Source organism: Etheostoma spectabile, chromosome 15 (genome assembly GCF_008692095.1).
Source record: "Etheostoma spectabile isolate EspeVRDwgs_2016 chromosome 15, UIUC_Espe_1.0, whole genome shotgun sequence".
NCBI classification, from domain to species: domain Eukaryota; kingdom Metazoa; phylum Chordata; class Actinopteri; order Perciformes; family Percidae; genus Etheostoma; species Etheostoma spectabile.
Genome location: NC_045747.1, coordinates 31,360,870 through 31,380,712, shown reverse-complemented (window position 1 = coordinate 31,380,712; position 19,843 = coordinate 31,360,870). Strand labels below are relative to the sequence as shown.

Genomic DNA, 19,843 nt, shown 5'->3' with positions numbered 1-19,843 from the left:
ACCTTACACCTCAGAAAGTCCACACTGAACAATGGAAGGTGCATAAATGTACCTTAAAGGTGCATAAATGTACCTTAAAGGTGCATAAATGTACCTTAAAGGTGCATAATTGTACCTTAAAGGTGCATAAATGTGCCTTGAAGGTGCATAATTGTACCTTGAAGGTGTATAATTGTGCCTTGAAGGTGCATAATTGTACCTTGAAGGTGCATAATTGTACCTTGAAGGTGCATAATTGTACCTTAAAGGTGCATAATTGTACCTTCAACATACATTTTTGTACTTTTAAGGGAACATTTGCTTGTTTGTACCTTAGGGAACAAAAATGAACCTGTATTGCACCTTTTCTTTTGACAGTGTAGATTACGCTTCAGGACGATTAAAACCATCGCGATTCAGTTATAATCTCAACTGATTAATATCTTTAACACATTATCGTTAATTATGAGCAGATTCCTCGATGCATCGTTACATCCCCGGTTGGGTCAGAGCGGCCATCTTGTAAATACACTTTTATAACGCTGATAGAGGCAAACTCATAGCTGTGTGTGTACGTTTCTCCATGAACATTGAATGTGTGTAACTTCTCTGCTTCATATGGTCTTTGCTCTGTCTCTGGATGCTGATTTGTAATTCTTAAAAAACAAAAAAAAAGGTACATTGCTGTGTAATTTGTAGCTAAACCGTGGTGACACTCTCTCTGTGGCTGACTGTACTTGATGCGTAGTGCATAGCGCCTCGTTCCTACTGTATTAAAACGCAGTGAAATGCATGAGTGGACTCACGTGGGAGTGATCTTCATGGGTGTCTGCGCAGGAATGGGGGTCTCGCGTAGTCAGGTCTACCTCCACAGCACTGCCGAGGAAGGTCTGGCTACACCACAATGCATGCTGGGATGGGAGAAAAAGAGCCTCCGAAAATCCCTGGTGCCATCATGAAAAAGCGAGCCCGAAAAGGTGGAAAAACACAACAAAAACAATGGAAAAAGCATTGGAATTTTCTAAAAAAAAACATAGGATAAAGTGACAAAATCTTTGGAAAAAAAGCTACAAAAACAATGAGCCAAAATTTATTGTGAACCTAAATTGATATTCGGGCCGGATTAAAATCAGAATCTGCTTTATTTGCCAGGTGTGAGGACACATACGATGGATTTCGCTTTGGATCATCATTGCTCACAATGTGCTTACACATACAAAATAAACCACAAAACAAACAATATATACACACTAAGATATACACACTAAGATATACACACTAAGATATACACACTAAGATATACAAACTAAGATATACTCACTAAGATATACACACTAAGATATACACACTAAGATATCCTCACTAAGATATACACACTAAGATATACACACTAAGATATACACTCTAAGATATACACACTAATATATACACACTGATACATACACACTAATACATATACACTAATATATAGACTCACTAACATATATACACACTGATACATACACACTAATATATACACACTAATACATACACACTAATCTTTGGGACTGCGCGCTAGCTGCTGCCCATCGCGTCGTAATGTCCCCCGAAACAAGCGTCCCATAAAGGCCGTTTCTTGTGCTTTTTGGATGGATATGTCTCATCCAGCATGCCCCCCTGCGTTCAGCGGTGTTTTAAGGATCGTGTCGCTTTTACAGCGGATCTGCTAGCATGTCGGTCGACAGAGGCTGTTAAAGCCGGGTGGGTGAGGCGTGGATGCTCCTCGCTCTTCTGTAACAATGCAAACGGCTAACGGGTTAGCATCAGTCGAGCTGGGGTATCGGATACTGCTGCTGCACTGCTACTACTACTATCACTACTACTGATACTAATACTACTATTGATGATAATACACACACTGTGAAAATACTATGTTACCGTGAGTAAGAGTCCTGCATTGAAAATGTTCCTTCAGTAAATGTATGTAGGTATAATCAGTAAATTGTAGTTAAGGTATTAGTATAAATTGTCCTTGTCCCTGTGGTTGTTTTCGAATAACACGATTTAAAAAGGTAATTCAAAATATAAAAATATTTTTAAAAATAAACTGCAATTAAACGGATAAAATATAAAATTATTTAACACTCGGAATTTAAATTAAAAATAATTAGAAATTAATAAAAATTGATTTCGAATAAATTAAAAATAAAATTCAACATGAATTATGAAGAAATGATGTAAATTATCAAAGTATTAAACGCTGTGGTTGTATTAAAATAACCACGATTAAAAGGTCATTTAAAATATAAAAACTTATAAAAGATACTTTTTAAAAATAAACTACATTTTTTTGAAATAGAAATGAATCAAAAATTATTTCAAGAAAAATAGTAAGTATTAAATTATAAATGTAGAAATTGTCCCCTGTGACTGTTATGTACTGTTATAATTCTACTTAGATTATTATTATTTGCATTTAATACTGTGTTAATTAGTGTATGTATTTGTAGTGTACATGTATCAGTGTGTATGTTCAGTGTGTATATTGTTAGTGTACATGTTCAGTGTGTATGTCTCGTGTGTATATATCATGGTGGTATATGTTGTGTACATGTATCTTGTGTATGTACAGGTGGTGTATTATACGTTTTAGTGTGTAGATATGTTAGGTGTACATTTATCAGTGTACATGTACAGTGTGTATTATGTTAGATGTGTATTATATTTTGTACATGTATCGTGTGTATACGATGTAGTGTGTATATAGTTAGTGTACATGCTATCAGTGTGTATATATGACGTAAGTGTGTATATGTATTGTTAGTGTACATGTATCAGTGTGTATATATCAGTGTGTATATATGTCAGTTACATGTTGTGTTATGTATGTACATGTATTAGTGTGTATATGATCAGTGTGTATCTATGTTATGTACATGTATCAGTGGTGTAATTTTATCGCACATGTATCAGTGTGTATATATATATGTAGTGTCATTTCATGTGTATAGTTGTGTGTATTATGTTGTGACATGTATCGTGTGTATAGTGGTTTGTATGCATGTTAGTGTTCTTTTCAGTGTGTATATGTTAGTGTAACATGTATGCAGTGTTAGTATTTGGTGTATTATGTTAGATGTACATGTATCATGTGTGTATATATGTTAGTGTACATGTATCATTGTGTATGTATAGTGTGTATATATGTTAGTATGCCATGTACTCAGTGTGTTATGTATCAGTGTGTATATATGTTAGTGTACATTTTCAGTGTGTATGTATCGTGTTTATATATCAGTGTGTATATATAGTGTACATGTATCAAGTGTGTTATATGTTAGTGTACATTATCAGTGTGTTGTATCTGTAGTATATAGTTAGTGTACATGTATCGTGTTGGGATGTTCAGTGTGTATATATGTATGTACTTTTATGTATCAGTGTGTATATGTTGTAGTGTACATGTATCAGTGGTGTATGTATAGTGTGTATATCATGTGTATATATAGTTAGTTACTTATCAGTGTGTATATATGTATATATTGTGTACATGTATCAGTGTATGTATCAGTGTGTATATTTAGTGTTATATGTTATGTACATGTAGGCATGGTTATTGTTAGTGTGTATATACAGTTTATGGTAATGTATCGTTTGTATGTATCGTTGTGTATATATCTTGTGTATATATGTTAGTGTACATGTTCATGTGGTATATATAATGTGTGTAATAGTTTATGTGGATATATCCGGTGTATCTATTGTATATAGTGTACAGTATGTATATCAGTGTGTTTATGTTAGTACATGTATCAGTGTGTATATATGTTAGTGTACATTGTATCAGTGTATCATGTTATCAGTGTGTATATCAGTGTGTAGTTATATTAGTGTGTATGTATAGTGTGTATGTATTATCAGTGTGTATATATTAGTGTGTATGTATCAGGTGTGTTAATATTTATGTGTATGTATATGTGTATGTATTTTATCAGTGTGTATGTATCTGTGTATGTATCATGTTGTAGTGTTAGTATCAGTGTGTTGTATTATTTGTGTATATCGTGTTATGGTGTAGTATTAGTGTGTATATAGTAGGTGTGTATGTATCGGTGTTTATATAGTGTGTATAGTTGAGGTATTATATAGTGTGTATTATTTAGTGTGTATATATTGTGGTATATGTATTAGTGTGTATATATTAGTGTGTATGTATCAGTGTGTAATGTATTAGTGGTATGTATTAGTGTGTATATATTAGTGTTGTATATTTAGTGTGTATATTAGTGTTATATATGTAGTGTTGTATTGAGTGGTATATATGTTATTGAGTTATATAATTATTGGTTTTATTAGTGTGTATGTATCAGTGTGTATATATTATGTGTATATCTTAGAGTTATTCTTAGTGTGTATATCTTGTGTGTATATCTTAGTGAGGATCTATAGTCTGTGTTATCTTAGTGGTATATCTTAGTGAGTATATCTAGTTTGTATATCTTAGTGTGTATATCTTAGTGTGTATATCTTAGTGTGTATATCTAGTGTGTATATATTGTTTGTTTGTGGTTTATTTTGTATGTGTAAGCACATTGTGAGCAATGATGATCCAAAGCGAAATCCATCGTATGTGTCCACACCTGGCAAATAAAGCAGATTCTGATTTTAATCCGGCCCGAATTCAATTTAGGTTCACAATAAATTTGGCTCATTGTTTTTGTAGCTTTTTTTCCAAAGATTTTGTCACTTTACCTATGTTTTTTTTAGAAAATTCAATGCTTTTTCCATTGTTTTTGTTGTGTTTTTCCACCTTTTCGGGCTGCTTTTTCATGATGGCACCAGGGATTTTCGGAGGCTCTTTTCTCCCATCCCAGACATGCATTGTGGTGTAGCCAGACCTTCCTCGGCAGTGCTGTGGAGGTAGACCTGACTACGCGAGACCCCCATTCCTCGCAGACACACCATGAAGATCACTCCCACGTGAGTCCACTCATGCATTTCACTGCGTTTTAATACAGTAGGAACGAGGCGCTATGCACTACGCATCAAGTCAGTCAGCCACAGAGAGAGTTGTCACCACGGTTTAGCTACAAATTACACAGCAATGTACCTTTTTTTTGTTTTTTAAGAATTACAAATCAGCATCCAGAGACAGAGCAAAGACCATATGAAGCAGAGAAGTTAACACACATTCAATGTTCATGGAGAAACGTACACACCAGCTATGAGTTGCCTCTATCAGCGTTATAAAAGTGTATTTACAAGATGGCCGCTCTGACCCAACCGGGGATGTAACGATGCATCGAGGAATTGCTCATAATTAACGATAAGTGTTAAAGATATTAATCAGTTGAGATTATAACTGAATCGCGATGGTTTTAATCGTCCTGAAGCGTAATCTACCTGTCAAAAGAAAAGGTTGCAATACAGGTTCATTTTGTTCCCTAAGGTACAAACAAGCAATGTTCCTAAAAGTACAAAAATGTATGTTGAAGGTCATTATGCACCTTAAGGTCAATTATGCACCTTCAAGGTACAATTATGCACCTAAGGTACAATTTGCACCTTCAAGGCACAATTATACACCTCAAGGTACATTATGCACATTCAAGGCACATTATGCACCTTAGGCTACAATTATGCACCTTTAAGGTACATTAGTATGCACCTTAAGGTACAATTATGCACCTTTAAGGTACATTATGCCCCTTTAAGGTACAATTTGCACCTTTAAGGTACTTTATTAGCACCTTAAGGTACATTTATTATGCACCTTCCATTGTTCAGTGTGGACTTTCTGAGGTGTAAGGTACATATTTGTACCTTTACGGTACATTATTGATCCTCAAAGGTATAATGTTGTTCCTTAGAAGGTACAAACAGGCAGGGCTGTAGTCAAGACCACCATAGTTGAGTCCAAGACCAGGACGAGTCGAGTCCAAGTCAAGACCGAGTCCAAAAAGGTTTGCGTCCGAGTCCAGGACAGAATAAAGGTCTTATGCATGACAGTATCAAGACCATCATTTTGGGTTTCCCTTTCCCTCCAATATTATTATCAACATAATGAAGACACCTGGACTCGGTCCAGACCAGAAGCCATATAGGACCAGACCAGTGGCCGAGACCGAGACAAGTCAGAGTCCAAATACTAGCGAGTCCGAGACAAGTCAGAAACCATAGAAAAACGGTCTTGAGTCCAAGACCGGACTCGAGTCCAAGACCGGACTCGAGTACTACAGCCCTGGAAACAGGTGAGGTACAAATGTGATCCTCTTATTCAAGGTCCAACAAAGTCCCTTTGAGGGTACCCCCCCCCCGCCCCCCCAGTGACAAGCTTTTGTTCCTTAAAGGTCCTGTTTTGTCCATTTTTTTTGACAGTGTACTCTAGACTCCGGATGTCACCACGTCGTCTTAGTTCCTTCATCTGAAGACATTTCTGTCTGTTGTTTTTATTTCTAAAGATATTCTGATGTTATTATTGTAATTGTTATTTAACCCTCTGGGGTCGGACACACACACACACACACACACACACACACACACACACACCACACACACACACACACACACACACACACACACACACACACACACACACACACACACACCCCACACACCACACACACACATGATTTCGGCAGCTCGGATATCGGCATTTAAACAAATGTAAGCGGTGTTTTATGTGTTATTTCGGTTCAACAGCGGTGGAAGAAGTACTCAGATACTTTACTGCAGTAAAAGTACTAACTCCACTCTGTATAAATACTCTGTTACACGGTAAAGTCCTGCAGGGAAAATGTTACTTTAGATATTAAAAGTAAAGAATCGTCCCGTTGTAGAAGGAGTAAAAGGATCCAATCAGCTGTTTGATGACATCATCATCCAATCAGCTGCACCTGGAGCCCTTATATTGTTGCTATGGTTACTCCGTTGTATTGTTGCTAGGTTACTGTATATTTAACATCAGATTATAAACTACATGGGTTTAATGTGCAGGAATCTTAATGTGGAAAGTAACTAGTGACTAAAGTAATAGTAACTAAAGTAACTATAAAGCTGTAGATATGTAGTGGATAACTAAAGTAACTAGTAACTAATACTAGTACTAAAGCTGTCAGATGAATGTAGTGGAGTACTAAAGTAACTAGACTAAAGCTGTCAGATGAATGTATGGATACTATAAGTAACTATTAACTAAAGTAACTAGGAACAAGCTGTCATAATGTAGAGGAGTAACTAAAGGACTGTAACTAAAGCTGTCAGATAATGTAGTGGAGTTACTAAGTAACTATTAACTAAAGTAACTAGGAACTAAAGCTGTCAATGAATGTAGAGGAGTAACTAAATAATAGTAACTAAAAAATAAAAAGTAAACTAGTAACTAAGCTGTCAGATGGATGTAGTGGAGTAACTAAAGTAACTAGTAACTAAAGTAACTAGGAAACTAAAGCTGTCAGATGGATGTAGTGGAGTAACTAAGTAACTATTAACTAGTAACTAGGAACTAAAGCTGTCAGATGATGTGTGAGTAACTAAAGTAACTAGTAACAAAGTAACTAGTCTAAAGCTGTCAGATGAATGTAGAGGAGTAACTAAGTAACTAGTAACTAAAGTAACTAGTAACTAAAGTAACTAGGAACTAAAGCTGTCAGATGGATGTAGTGGAGTAACTAAAGTAACTAGTAACTAAATTAACTAGGAACTAAAGCTGTCAGATGGATGTAGTGGAGTAACTAAAGTAACTAGTAACTAAAGTAACTAGGAACTAAAGCTGTCAGATGGATGTAGTGGAGTAACTAAAGTAACTAGTAACTAAAGCTGTCAGATGGATGTAGTGGAGTAACTAAAGTAACTAGTAACTAAAGTAACTAGTAACTAAAGTAACTAGTAACTAAAGCTGTCAGATGGATGTAGTGGAGTAACTAAAGTAACTAGTAACAAAGTAACTAGGAACTAAAGCTGTCAGATGGATGTAGTGGAGTAACTAAAGTAACTAGTAACTAAAGCTGTCAGATGGATGTAGTGGAGTAACTAAAGTAACTAGTAACTAAAGTAACTAGGAACTAAAGCTGTCAGATGGATGTAGTGGAGTAACTAAAGTAACTAGTAACTAAATTAACTAGGAACTAAGCTGTCAGATGGATGTAGTGGAGTAACTAAATAACTAGTAACTAAAGTACTAGTAAGTACTAGGAACTAAAGCTGTACAGATGGATTAGTGGAGTAACTAACGATAACTAGTAACTAAAGTAACTAGTACTAAAGCTGTCAGATGGATTGTAGTGGAGTAACTAAAGTAACTAGTAACTAAAGTAACTAGTACTAAAGCTGTCAGATTGATGTGTGGAGTAACTAAAGTAACTAGTAACTAAGTAACTAGTAAACTAAGCTGTCAATGGATGTGTGTGGAGTAACTAAAGTAACTAGTAACTAAAGCTGTCAGATGGATGTAGTGGAGTAACTAAAGTAACTAGTAACTAAAGTAACTAGGAACTAAAGCTGTCAGATGGATGTAGTGGAGTAAAACTAAGTAATAGTACTAAGCTGTCAGATGGATGTAGTGGAGTAGAAGTAAAAGTAACATGAAGTACCTCAATATGTATTATAGTACAGTGGGATGATGTACTTATACATTCCACCGCTGGTGCTACATAACTTCTAATAGAAGATGTTTCACGATTGTGCTCTTTAACTTGTTAATAACCAAGTTGTCACACACACACACACACACACACACACACACACACACACACACACACACACACACACACACACACACACACACACACACACACACACACACACACTCTATCTGTAAATTAAAGAGCTTTTTACACATCGTATCATAACACTCTTGTGTTTTTGTCTGGTAATATTGTTAAAAATGGCCCTATCTGTTGTGCATTTCGTTGTCTTCTTCACCGCGGGGATGGGGAGAAACCAGCGTTCGATTCCTCTGCATGTCTAGTACAGTATGTGTGAAGAAACTGACAATAGAGCTGACGTGACTTGAAGAACACATGGGGATCAGTTACATGCAAACACCCTAAAAAGGTCAATTTAAGGTCGAGTGGATCGTTGCATCCCCGGAAACATCCTGCTCTGAAGAGTCCGACGAAGGCAAACTGGAGACCGTTCAGTAAGAAATGCAACTCACTGAAGTCGCGTTTATATCTCTAGGTCGATAGAAACGATCTAAAAACATCGAGCGGCGTTACAAAATCATCATGACACGCTGTGCAAGTGCGGGCGACATGAGAGCCGAGAGAAACAACTAACCGCTAAAGCCACGGGAATAAAAACACACACGGAGGTCGTCCTCCTCGTCGTCTCCACCCTGGCTCCGACAGGGACGCTGGACAGTGTCTCTCAAGAGTCTGTGGCGGATCAGCTGTTTGCCAGCGCCGATGGAGCAGGAAGTAAAAAGGTCCCCCCCCCCCCCACCAGGCTAAGTTCCTCTTCGCCTATCGCAAAGACCCTGCAGGGGCAAACAGAACGTTCTAATAACAGGGGCAGCGTAAAACTTCCCAGGTGGTTATTGACAATAGGACAACTGTTTTTTTGGGGTTGTACAGTATAGTTAACAGTTTTATTACATGTATGTTAACATGTTCAACTCATTGTATTTATTGTACAGTTCTTATTGTAAAAGACAGAACATTTGGCTTTGTTACACGATGCAACGTATGTGAAGAATAAAGAATAATGAGAAGAGGAGTGGAAGGGATACTGGGTCAAACACGTGACATAATGTTCCCTAATGTCAAAATCTGCTGCCTACATTACCCACAATGCAATATGACTGCCAACATTTGGGTCAGAGATTGGGGTGTGTGGAGGCCCATACAAACCAGAAGCGACCCGGTGATTTGGGGGGGGGGGGCAGGGAGGTGTTTTTCTTTGTTGTTGTTTTTTAACTTGTAGTCTTCAACCTCTGTGAAATGGGGCTCAGGTGGGGGAAGGTGGAGATGGACGTTTGATTCACCCACCTGGATCGGATGCTGGATGCTGTCACTCCAGTTCTCTCCTCCTCATGTCCCCCCCCACCCCCCCTGCCCCCCAGCCCCCCCAGCCTGCTAGCTGTGAGTCTGGGGGGCGATCCCAGAGCAGTCCGTGACCAGCAGTCCCACCGCGCTGGCGCTGGACACGGTGACGGCCACGCTGGTGGTGCCCACGGGGCCGGCGCTGGTCTGGCCCACCCCGGGGTCCCCCTGGCTGCCGTGGGTGCCCATGTGGCCCTGGAGCTGCGTGGCGGTCTTGCACTGCACCCCGCATAGCTGGCAGAGCAGCACCCCGCCGACCCCCGTCCCGCCGAAGCCCCCCCGTGCCCCGCCGCTCTCCTTCCACTCCTGGCCGTGGTGCTTCTGGGCGTGGACCCGCAGGTAGGTGAGGGTGGTGAAGCCTGGACAACACACAAGGTCTATGTAAGAGACTCCAGATACAGGATTAGGGACCACTAAGGTCTATATAAAGAGACTTCAGCTACAGATTGGGACCACTAAGGTCTATATAAAGAGACTTCAGATACAGTTTAGGGACCACTAAGGTCTATAAAAGAGACTTCAGATACAGTATTAGGGACCACTAAGGTCTATATAAAGAGACTTCAGATACAGTATTAGGGACCACTAAGGGCTATATACAGAGACTTCAGATAAGTATTAGGACACTAAGGTCTATTAAAGAATTCAGATACAGTATTAGGGACAAGGTCATAAAAAGACTCAGATACATATTAGGGACACTAAGGTCTATAGAAAGAGACTTCGATACAGTATTAGGACCACTAAGGTCTATATAAAAGAGACTTCAGATACAGTATTAGGGACCACTAAGGTCTATATAAAAGAGACTTCAGATACAGTATTAGGGACCACTAAGGTCTATATAAAAGAGACTTCAGATCCAGTATTAGGGGACCACTAAGGTCTATATAAAGAGATTTCAGATCCAGTATTAGGGACCACTAAGGTCTATATAAAAGAGACTTCAGATACAGTATTAGGGGACCACTAGGGTCTATATAGACGTGTCTAAACCTCCAGATCTTTAAAGCCAAACATAGTAGTGTAGATGTAGTCTTACAGCTACAACCAGCTTTGGTTGAAGGAGTCAGACCTGCAGCCCCAGTCTCTGGTGCCGGTCCCTGGGACTTACTGCGGTTGCAGAGGTGGCAGGCGTGGTGCTGCGACTGGTTGTGGACCCTCATGTGGTCCGTGATGTACGCAGCCGACAGCAGCTTCCCACAGATGTGACACGGCACCTTCTCCTCGTGCCGGACCAGGTGGGCGCGGAGACGGTCTCGCGTGGCGAACGCCGACGTGCACGTCTGTGGGGAGACAAGGACACGTGCACGGAGACGCGTAGTGAGAGAAGCAGGAGACAAACTCGGAAATACAACCAGAGGATCAAAGCTGTCTTTGTAGTAACTTCCTACTTGACCCCCCCATCACATACCCTTCACCATACCTAGAGATCGGCATGGGGAACTTTCCATAAAATCATCTCTCAATGCAAATCAGACCACTGAGCCAACCTGGTCACTACAATGAGTCTTAACCCTCATGTTGTCCTCATGTTGTCTTAATGTTGTCCTCATGTTGCCCTCATGTTGTCCTCATGTTGTCCTCATGTTGCCCTCATGTTGCCCTCATGTTGTCTTAATGTTGTCCATGTTGTCCTCATGTTGCCCTCAGTGTCCTCAGTTGTCCTCAGGATTTTGCCTCATGTTGTCCTCATGTTGTCCTCATGTTGTCCCCTCATGTTGTCTTCATGTGTCTCATGTTGTCCTCATGTTGTCTTAATGTTGTGCCTCATGTTGTCCTCATGTGTCTATGTTGTCCCATGTTGTCCTCTGTTGTCCTCATGTTGTCCTCATTGTCCCCATGTTGTCCCCATGTGTCTTAATTGTCCTCAGTGTCCTCATGTTGTCCCATGTTGTCCTCATGTTGTCCTATATCAATGTTTCTTTTAATCCCAAAATAACATGATGATTCCAACGCTCTTTTCCAAGTACAAATCTCTACTTTCATTAATTTTGGTCTTATTATTTTATAGCATTGTAAAACAAAGTGAAGTTTGTTGAAATAGTGTTGAGTAAAAGTTGACATATTCCAGTCTGTGATTATCATCACATCCATTCCTTTAATTTAGTCTAAATAATTCCTAATTTCTGCTGTTTCTAACTCAAACATTAGGTATGATTTCCTATAAATGAGGTTTATTGACCATAAATTCCAAAAATACTGTAAAACTAAAGTTAATAAGTTAGTGCTACGCAGTGTTGAAAACATCATAAAAAGTGACATACACTGAAAAAAAGCGTCAAAAGTGTTAAAAAAAAAGGACAAAAATGTAAGAAAAAGTTAAAAATTATAAAAAGCCTCAAACAAAGTGTTGATTTTCAGTTTGACGGGGAGACACCCGAGGGTTACGAAGGGTTTAGAAGTTAAATATCTGATAATGTGCGGGTTGTTCAGTGGTGGAGCGGGCGCACTGTAAGAGAGGTTACGCCTCGACACAGAGGTCCAGGGTTTGAATCACACTGTGATGGTTTCCTGCGTGCACTGATACCCCCTAACTGTCCACACACACACACACACACACACACACACCAACACACACACACTGACACACAAACTCTATCCGATCTATCTGTAGTATTAAGAGCTTTTTGCACATCTATCATAACATTCTTGTGTTTTTGCCTTGTAATATTGTTAAAAAAAAAATTAAAAAACCATGTTAAAATGGAGAAAATGACAGTAAAGCTGACTTGACTGAAAAACACATGGGGATGAAAATATAAAAATCTATATAATCTTATTTAATAATCATCATCATCATCATCATCATCACATCTCATATTACTACCCAGTGTTTCGTGGTTTTGTGATTCACAACCATATGGCTGACTCCCGTAAAGAGACAGATGAAGACTTACCGTGCACTGAACGGTCTCTCTGTAGAGTGCACTGTCGGACGTGGCTGTTAAGGTGGTCGGTCTGCAAAAAACACACCAAAAACCCTCTTATTATTATTAGATATCATTCTATTATTATTATTATTATTATATTTACACATCACACACCAGACTGATGTCATGAGACGGCGTGTGTAGACACCCTAATTCCTCGAGTTATTGGCTGTTGTCAAGACCATGTTGTGGAAAAATATGATCAAATCTTTTGAGTTAGGGAATATAAACAAAGGACAACACACACACGATGATGGAGAAGAAATTGTAAGTATTCTTCTCTTTGGACGTATACGGAGAAGCGAGACAAAGGACTCTTCAGCCAGCTTTGTCCTGTGTGTTGATTCACCTTCGTGGAAATTAGAGCTCTTTTTTCTAATCTGATTCCTTTGAGTTTTGAGTTTTTTTTTTTTTTTTTACATTTTAAGACAATAAACAGCGTCAATTACAAACATATGCTGAAAAGACCCAGGGCACACAAATAATAATATATAACAGATTTTTTGAGGGCAACATGAGGACACAGAGGACACTAAGAACTGAGGACAAATGAGCATGGGGACAACATGAGACACATGGGGACAACATGAGACAACATGAAGACACATGAGACAACATAGCAACATGATAGCAACATGATAGCAACAATAGCACATGATAGCAAACATGAGGCAAATGGGACAACATGAGACAACATGAATACAAGAGACAACATGATAGCCATGATAGCAACATGAGTGCAACATGGGGACAACTAGGACACATGAAGACAACATGAGGACACATGATAGCAACATGATAGCAACATGAGGCAACATGGGACAACATGGACAACATGAAGACAACATGAAGCAACAATGAGGAACATGGGACAACATGACACATGGGACAACATGAGGACAACATGAGGACAACATGAAGACAACAAGAGACAACATGAGACATGAAACAACTGAAGACATGATAGCAACAGAGGACAACATGAAGGCAACATGGGACAACATGAGGACAAACATGAACGACAACTGCAGACAACATGAAGGCAACATGAAGACAACAATGGAAGACAACATGAGAGGCAAACATGAGGACAACATGAGGACACATGAGGCAACAGGAAGCAACATGAGGACAACATGAGGGCAACATGAGGACAACATAAGCAACAGACAACATGATAGCAACATGAGGAAAACATGAGGACAATGAGACACATAGGACAACATGAGGACAACGTGAAGACAACATGAAGCAACAGAAGCAACATAGGACAACATGGAGACAACATGATGCAACATGAGGACAACATGAGGACAACATGAAGGCAACATGAGGACACATGAGGACAACGGGACAATATGAGGGACACATGAGGCACACATGAGGACAACATGAAGGCAAGATGAGGACAACATGGAGACAACATGGGGACAATATGAGGGCACATGAGGACACATAAGGACCATTAGGACAACAATGGAAGTTAATGTATGTAGAGCTCTACCCTAATAGACCAAAGCTGTATTCAGACTAAATGAAGCTCCATGTGATGTGATGGGGTTTTCACGGGAGAAGGCCTTGGCGCAGTGGGGACAGAGAGGGTGTCTCCACGGCGCCCTGGTGTCGAGCGGACGTGGTAGCTCATCCGGTCTTTCCTCTGAAGCGCTGCCAGACGGGCAGGAGTACGGCTTCTCGTCCGAGTGGGACAGGCGGTGGTGGTCGGGTGTACACGTCCTGAAGGCCTTCCCGCACGCCTCGCACGCGTGGTTTTCCTCACCTGGTGGGGTTGGGGTCTGAGACAGACAGAGTCCCTGAACACACCATCAGAGGAGATCACTGGATATCAGATTAAAGCACATACGATATCTATCATGTTATAGTTAAGCAGTTGCACATTTTTGTTCCAACGTGTATACATTCAAATATACTTCTTGTTTTTTATCCTACGTATTATTCCATTATATATGTAGTATGTTGCTCCTAGTATTTCATATAATTTATTGAGGCTGCTGTTGTGACTGATTTGCTGCTGTAACTCATAAATTCCCATTTTAGTGAATCACTATCTATTTAAATAAAATGTAGTATTATCTATCTATCTATCTCGTACGGACCACTAAGGAATCATGCCACCAGAGCCAATACAACTTTTACTTGTCCTCTGTCATGTTTTGGTGTTTTTCTCATGTTATTGTGGTAGTCTGGTTTCCTGTGTTTTTCTTAGCCTGCTTCTGTATGGCTTGCTTTTTTAGGTATTTTAGGGTATTTTGGTCCTGTCCCGTTCGTTTCACTGTTTATTTTTGAAGCATTTTTCCTTTATTTGGGATCAATATCTCTCTCTCTCTCTCTAACTCTCACTCGTCTCTCTTTTTCCCTCTCTTTTCTCTCTCTCTCACCCTCTCTTCTCTCTCTCTCTCTCTCTCTCATCTCTCTCTCTCTCTCTCCATCATTTACCCTCAGACCCACTGCTCATGGAGCCACACGACAAAACTGCTGCCTGGATGGGCTGAGGCGGTGCAGCCATGTGTTACGGTCGCGGCGATGGAACCGACACGCCTGGCTACTCTGGCTTGCGTGACTGCGGGAGGTTCTCCGGGCGGCGGGGCGGCGGCGTGGGGGAGCGCCGGCGCCGGCTGCAGGGCAGCGTGAGGTGGAGGAGGGACAGGGGCACGGTCTGCTTGTCCCCCCGCCCCCCTTCCCCCGTCCCCTTCCTCCCGCGGCCGCTTCCCTCATGGCGATCCCCGTTTGCACCGACTGGTGCCGCCGCAGGTTGTAGCTGTTCTTGAACTCCTTGTTGCAGGTGGAGCAGACGTGGGCCGGACGGCCCGCTGGCCAGAACCTTGACTGCAGACACAGCACAGAGCTCTTATATGAAGTCGTCAGTATTAATAGGAGACTTCAGATCCAGTTAGGGACACTAAGGTCTATATAAAGAGACTTCAGATACAGTATTAGGGGACCACTAAGGTCTATATAAAATCTCAGATACAGTATTAGGGGACCACTAAGGTTCTATATAAAGAGAGACCTCGATACAGTATTAGGGACCACTAAGGGTCTTATATAAGAGACTTCATAACAGTTTAGGGACCACTAAGGTCTATATAAAGAGACTTCAGATACGTCTTTAGGGACCCACTTAGGTCTAGATAATAAGAGACTTCAGATACAGTGATTAGGGAACTAGAGGTCTATATATAAGAGACTCATCCAGTATTAGGGGCCACTAAAGTCTATATATAAGAGACTTCGTCCAATATTTAGGGACCACTAAGGTCTATATAAAGAGACTTCAGATACAGTATTAGGGCCCACCTAAGGTCTATATAAAGAGACTTCAGATACAGTATTAGGGACCACTAAGGTCTATATGAAGAGACTTCAGAAATCTTATGGGGGACCACTAAGTCTATAATAGAGACTTCAGATCCAGTATTAGGGACCACTAAGGTCTATAATAAGGACTTCATAGTACATTAGGGGACCACTACGGTCTATAGAAAGAGACTTCAGATACAGTATTATGGGAGACCACTAAGGTCTATATAAAAGATCTTCAGACTAGTATTGGGACCACTAAGGTCTATGATAAACAGAGACTTCAATTTCCGTATTAGGGGACACCTAAGGTCTATATAAAAGAGACTTCAGATCCAGTATTAGGTACCCACTAAGTCTATAAAAAGACTTCAGATCCAGTATTAGGGACCCATCTAAGGTCTATATAAAAGAGACTTCAGATACAGTATTGGGACCAACTACAGGTCTATATAAAAGAGACTTCAGATACAGTATTAGGGACACTAAGTCTAAAAAAAGGACCTTACAGTAAATTAGGGACCATACGGTCTATATAAAGAGACTATCAGATACTATTAGGGACCACTAAGGTCTATATAAGAGACATTCAGATACAGTATTAGGGACCACTAAGGGTCTATATAAAAGAACCTCAGATACAGTTAGGACCACTAAGGTCTTTAGAGACTTCAAGCGTATAGGGGACACTAGTCTATAAGAACTTCAATCCAGTATTAGGGGACCACTAAAGTCTTTATATAAAGACTTCAGATCCAGTATTAGGGACACACAAGGTCTCATATAAAGAGATTCAGATACAGTATTAGGGGACCACTAAGGTACTATAAAAGAGACTCAGATACAGTATTAGGGATCACTAAGTCTAATATAAGAGACTTCAGATCCAGTATTAGGGGACCACTAAGGTTTATATAAGAGACTTCAGATCCAGTATTAGGGGACCACTAAGGTCTATATAAAGCGAGACTTCAGATACAGTTTAGGGGACCACTAAGGTCTATATAAAGAGACTTCAGTACAGTATTAGGGACCACTACGGTCTATATAGAGAGACTCAGTATATAGTATTGGACCACTAAGGTCTATAAAAAGAGACTTCAGATCCGTATTAGGGGACCACTAAGGTCTATATAAAAGAGCTTCAGATACAGTATTAGGACCACTAAGGTCTATAAAAGAGACTTCAGATCCAGTATTAGGGGACCACTAAGGTCTATAAAAGAGACTCAGATACAGTATTAGGACACTAAGGTCTATAAAAGAGACTTCAGATAAGTCGGGACCACTAAGGTCTATATAAAGAGACTTCAGATACAGTATTAGGGACCACTAGGTCGCATATAAAAAAATCGAGACTGCAGATACAGATTAGGGGACCACTCGAGGTCTATACACAGGCAGCGACTCCTAGCTGACGGGCGGCGGTTGTCGACGGTGGACCCGGCGGCGAGGAGAAGTGGTCGCCGGAGGGACTCTGGCAGGGCCGCTGAGCTCCGGCAGAGGTCGACTGTCAGGGGGGGGTTCTCCGCCTGGCTCGGAGTGACGGCGTCTAACAACAGAGGGACAGGGACACTTATATAAGAAGGGTACAGAGGAAGGAAGGAAAAAGAAAGCACAGTCCGCCTCCGAGTGCGTCTCCGCCTGACGTCAGAGTACCAGCCATCGCCAATCTCTTATCCGTATCGGTCTCGGGGGCACAAGCAGGGACCCCAAATTCCTTTCCCATAGCCACATAAACCAGCTTCGAACTGGGGGATCTGAGGCTTAATCAGGACCAGTTGGGAGATATATCCCTACCACCTAGTCCTGGTCTTCCCAGGCATCCTCCAGCTTGACCCCCTCCACCTAGTCCGGGATCTTCCCCGAGACCTCCTCCCGCTGACGTCCCTCACTAGTACCCGGGTCTGCCCCGATGGCCTCTCCCAGCTGGACGTCCACTACCACCTATCCCGGTCTTCCTTTCGAGGCCTCCTCCCAGCTGGACGTTGCCTCCACCTAGGTCCTGGTTCTCCTGAGCTCCTCCCAGCTGGAAGCCCTCCACCTAGTCGTGGGTCTTCCCGAGGCCCCTCCCCAGCTGGAACGTGCCTCCACCAGTCCTGGGTCTTCCCTGAGTGCCTCCTACCCAGCTGGAGTCCCCCACCTAGTCCTGGGTTCTCCCGAGCCTCTCCCAGCTGGACGTTCACCTCTCCTGTCTATCCCGACCTCCTCACTGGTAGGGCTTCCGGGTCCTTTTCCAGCTGGAGGCCTCATCTGCCCAGGCTCTCCCGCGACGTGCCTCCACCTAGTCCCTGGGTTCCTTCCCTGAGGCCCTCACTACCCACTGGACGTCCTCAACCTAGTACCTGTGTCTTCCCCGGAGGCCTCCTCCCAGCTGGACTCCTACACTATCCTAGGCCTCTCGCCCGAGGACCTCTCCCAGCTGGAACTGCTACACCTGAGTCCTGGGTCTTCCGAGCCTCCTCACAGCTGGACTGTCCACCTAGTCCTGGGGCTTTCAACACTTTGTGTCGTGTTGAGAGGACTTTTAATCACTTTGGACTTTATTTTCGTTCATTTTTGTAACCACTATTTTCTATTTACACTAACACCAATATATCACACTAGGTTTACACTATAATTTTTTTTTGTTAATTCGGTTTGACCCCAGGACAATCAGGGAGGGTAACCCTTTGTCCAGTGATAAAACACCGTGATTCACCCCCACCTGTCCAGCTGGGACCCAAAAAACAGCTTCACCCTGACCCTCTGTACCCCCCCCCCACATCCTCACATTCCCCCAACAAAGAAACAACGTCACTAACACCATATCACGCTAGTTTTTACACTTGCGGTTTTTTTTCTGAATTCAGATCAAAGAAAATCTCATTGTATCTGAACATATAAAAAAACGCAAAATTTCAAGAAAGTAGTGAGCTGAGCCTGTAGTGTGATGGACCCCTCGCTTTGAATATTGGACACTTTGATGAAAGAATCCCAAATTCTGTGTAGAAACTATAAAAAAAACGGGTAAATGGAACCCAGGACAACAGGAGGGTAATACGATATTACGCGTGATTTACGCCCTACCGTCAGCTGGTGACCAAAAAACACTTAACCACTACCCCTCTTGGACACCCCCCCCCATCCATATCAGCTCCTCTTTAACCCCCCCCCACACATCCGCTCCTTTAAAACCCCCCCAATCCTACCCATTTCCCTGTCCCTCCCACCGTAAAACACACACAAAGCACAAAGCAGCCATCATCAATTAACTACCGAAAGAGAAATTACTCCCAGGAGGTGTCAATCGTGGACCACTGCGGCGGGGGGACAGCTACCACCCCGGGACCAAAGAGGGGAGGGACGGAGGTGGCGGAGCCGAGGACCAGCGCCCCTCTGCCGCCGAATAAAACCCAAATCTGTAGGCCTGGTCTCTCCGCTACTCCTGCCGGGTTAAACTCATGGAAAATAAGAAATGACAGCGGACGACACTGCTCAAATCGGCTAACATCCATTAGTAATTGCGCTGTAATTAGAATGCATATGGGCATATCTGTTGGCGTTACAGGCATAAGATTTCGTTAACAATCGCAAAATGGTGGGTTATAC

The 19,843-nt window shown here is 41.5% G+C and overlaps 1 long non-coding RNA gene and 1 pseudogene across 1 annotated transcript; one reads left to right on the top strand and one right to left on the bottom strand.

Annotated features, from left to right (window-relative positions):
• On the top strand, positions 1-778 carry LOC116703018 (uncharacterized). The gene is made up of 2 exons (XR_004335318.1): positions 1-38; positions 228-778. It is a non-coding gene; the product is annotated as an uncharacterized LOC116703018 (long non-coding RNA).
• A 9,241-nt stretch (positions 779-10,019) lies between these two features.
• On the bottom strand, positions 10,020-15,802 carry LOC116702271 (myc-associated zinc finger protein-like; annotated as a pseudogene).
• Between the last annotated feature and the right edge of the window lie 4,041 nt (positions 15,803-19,843).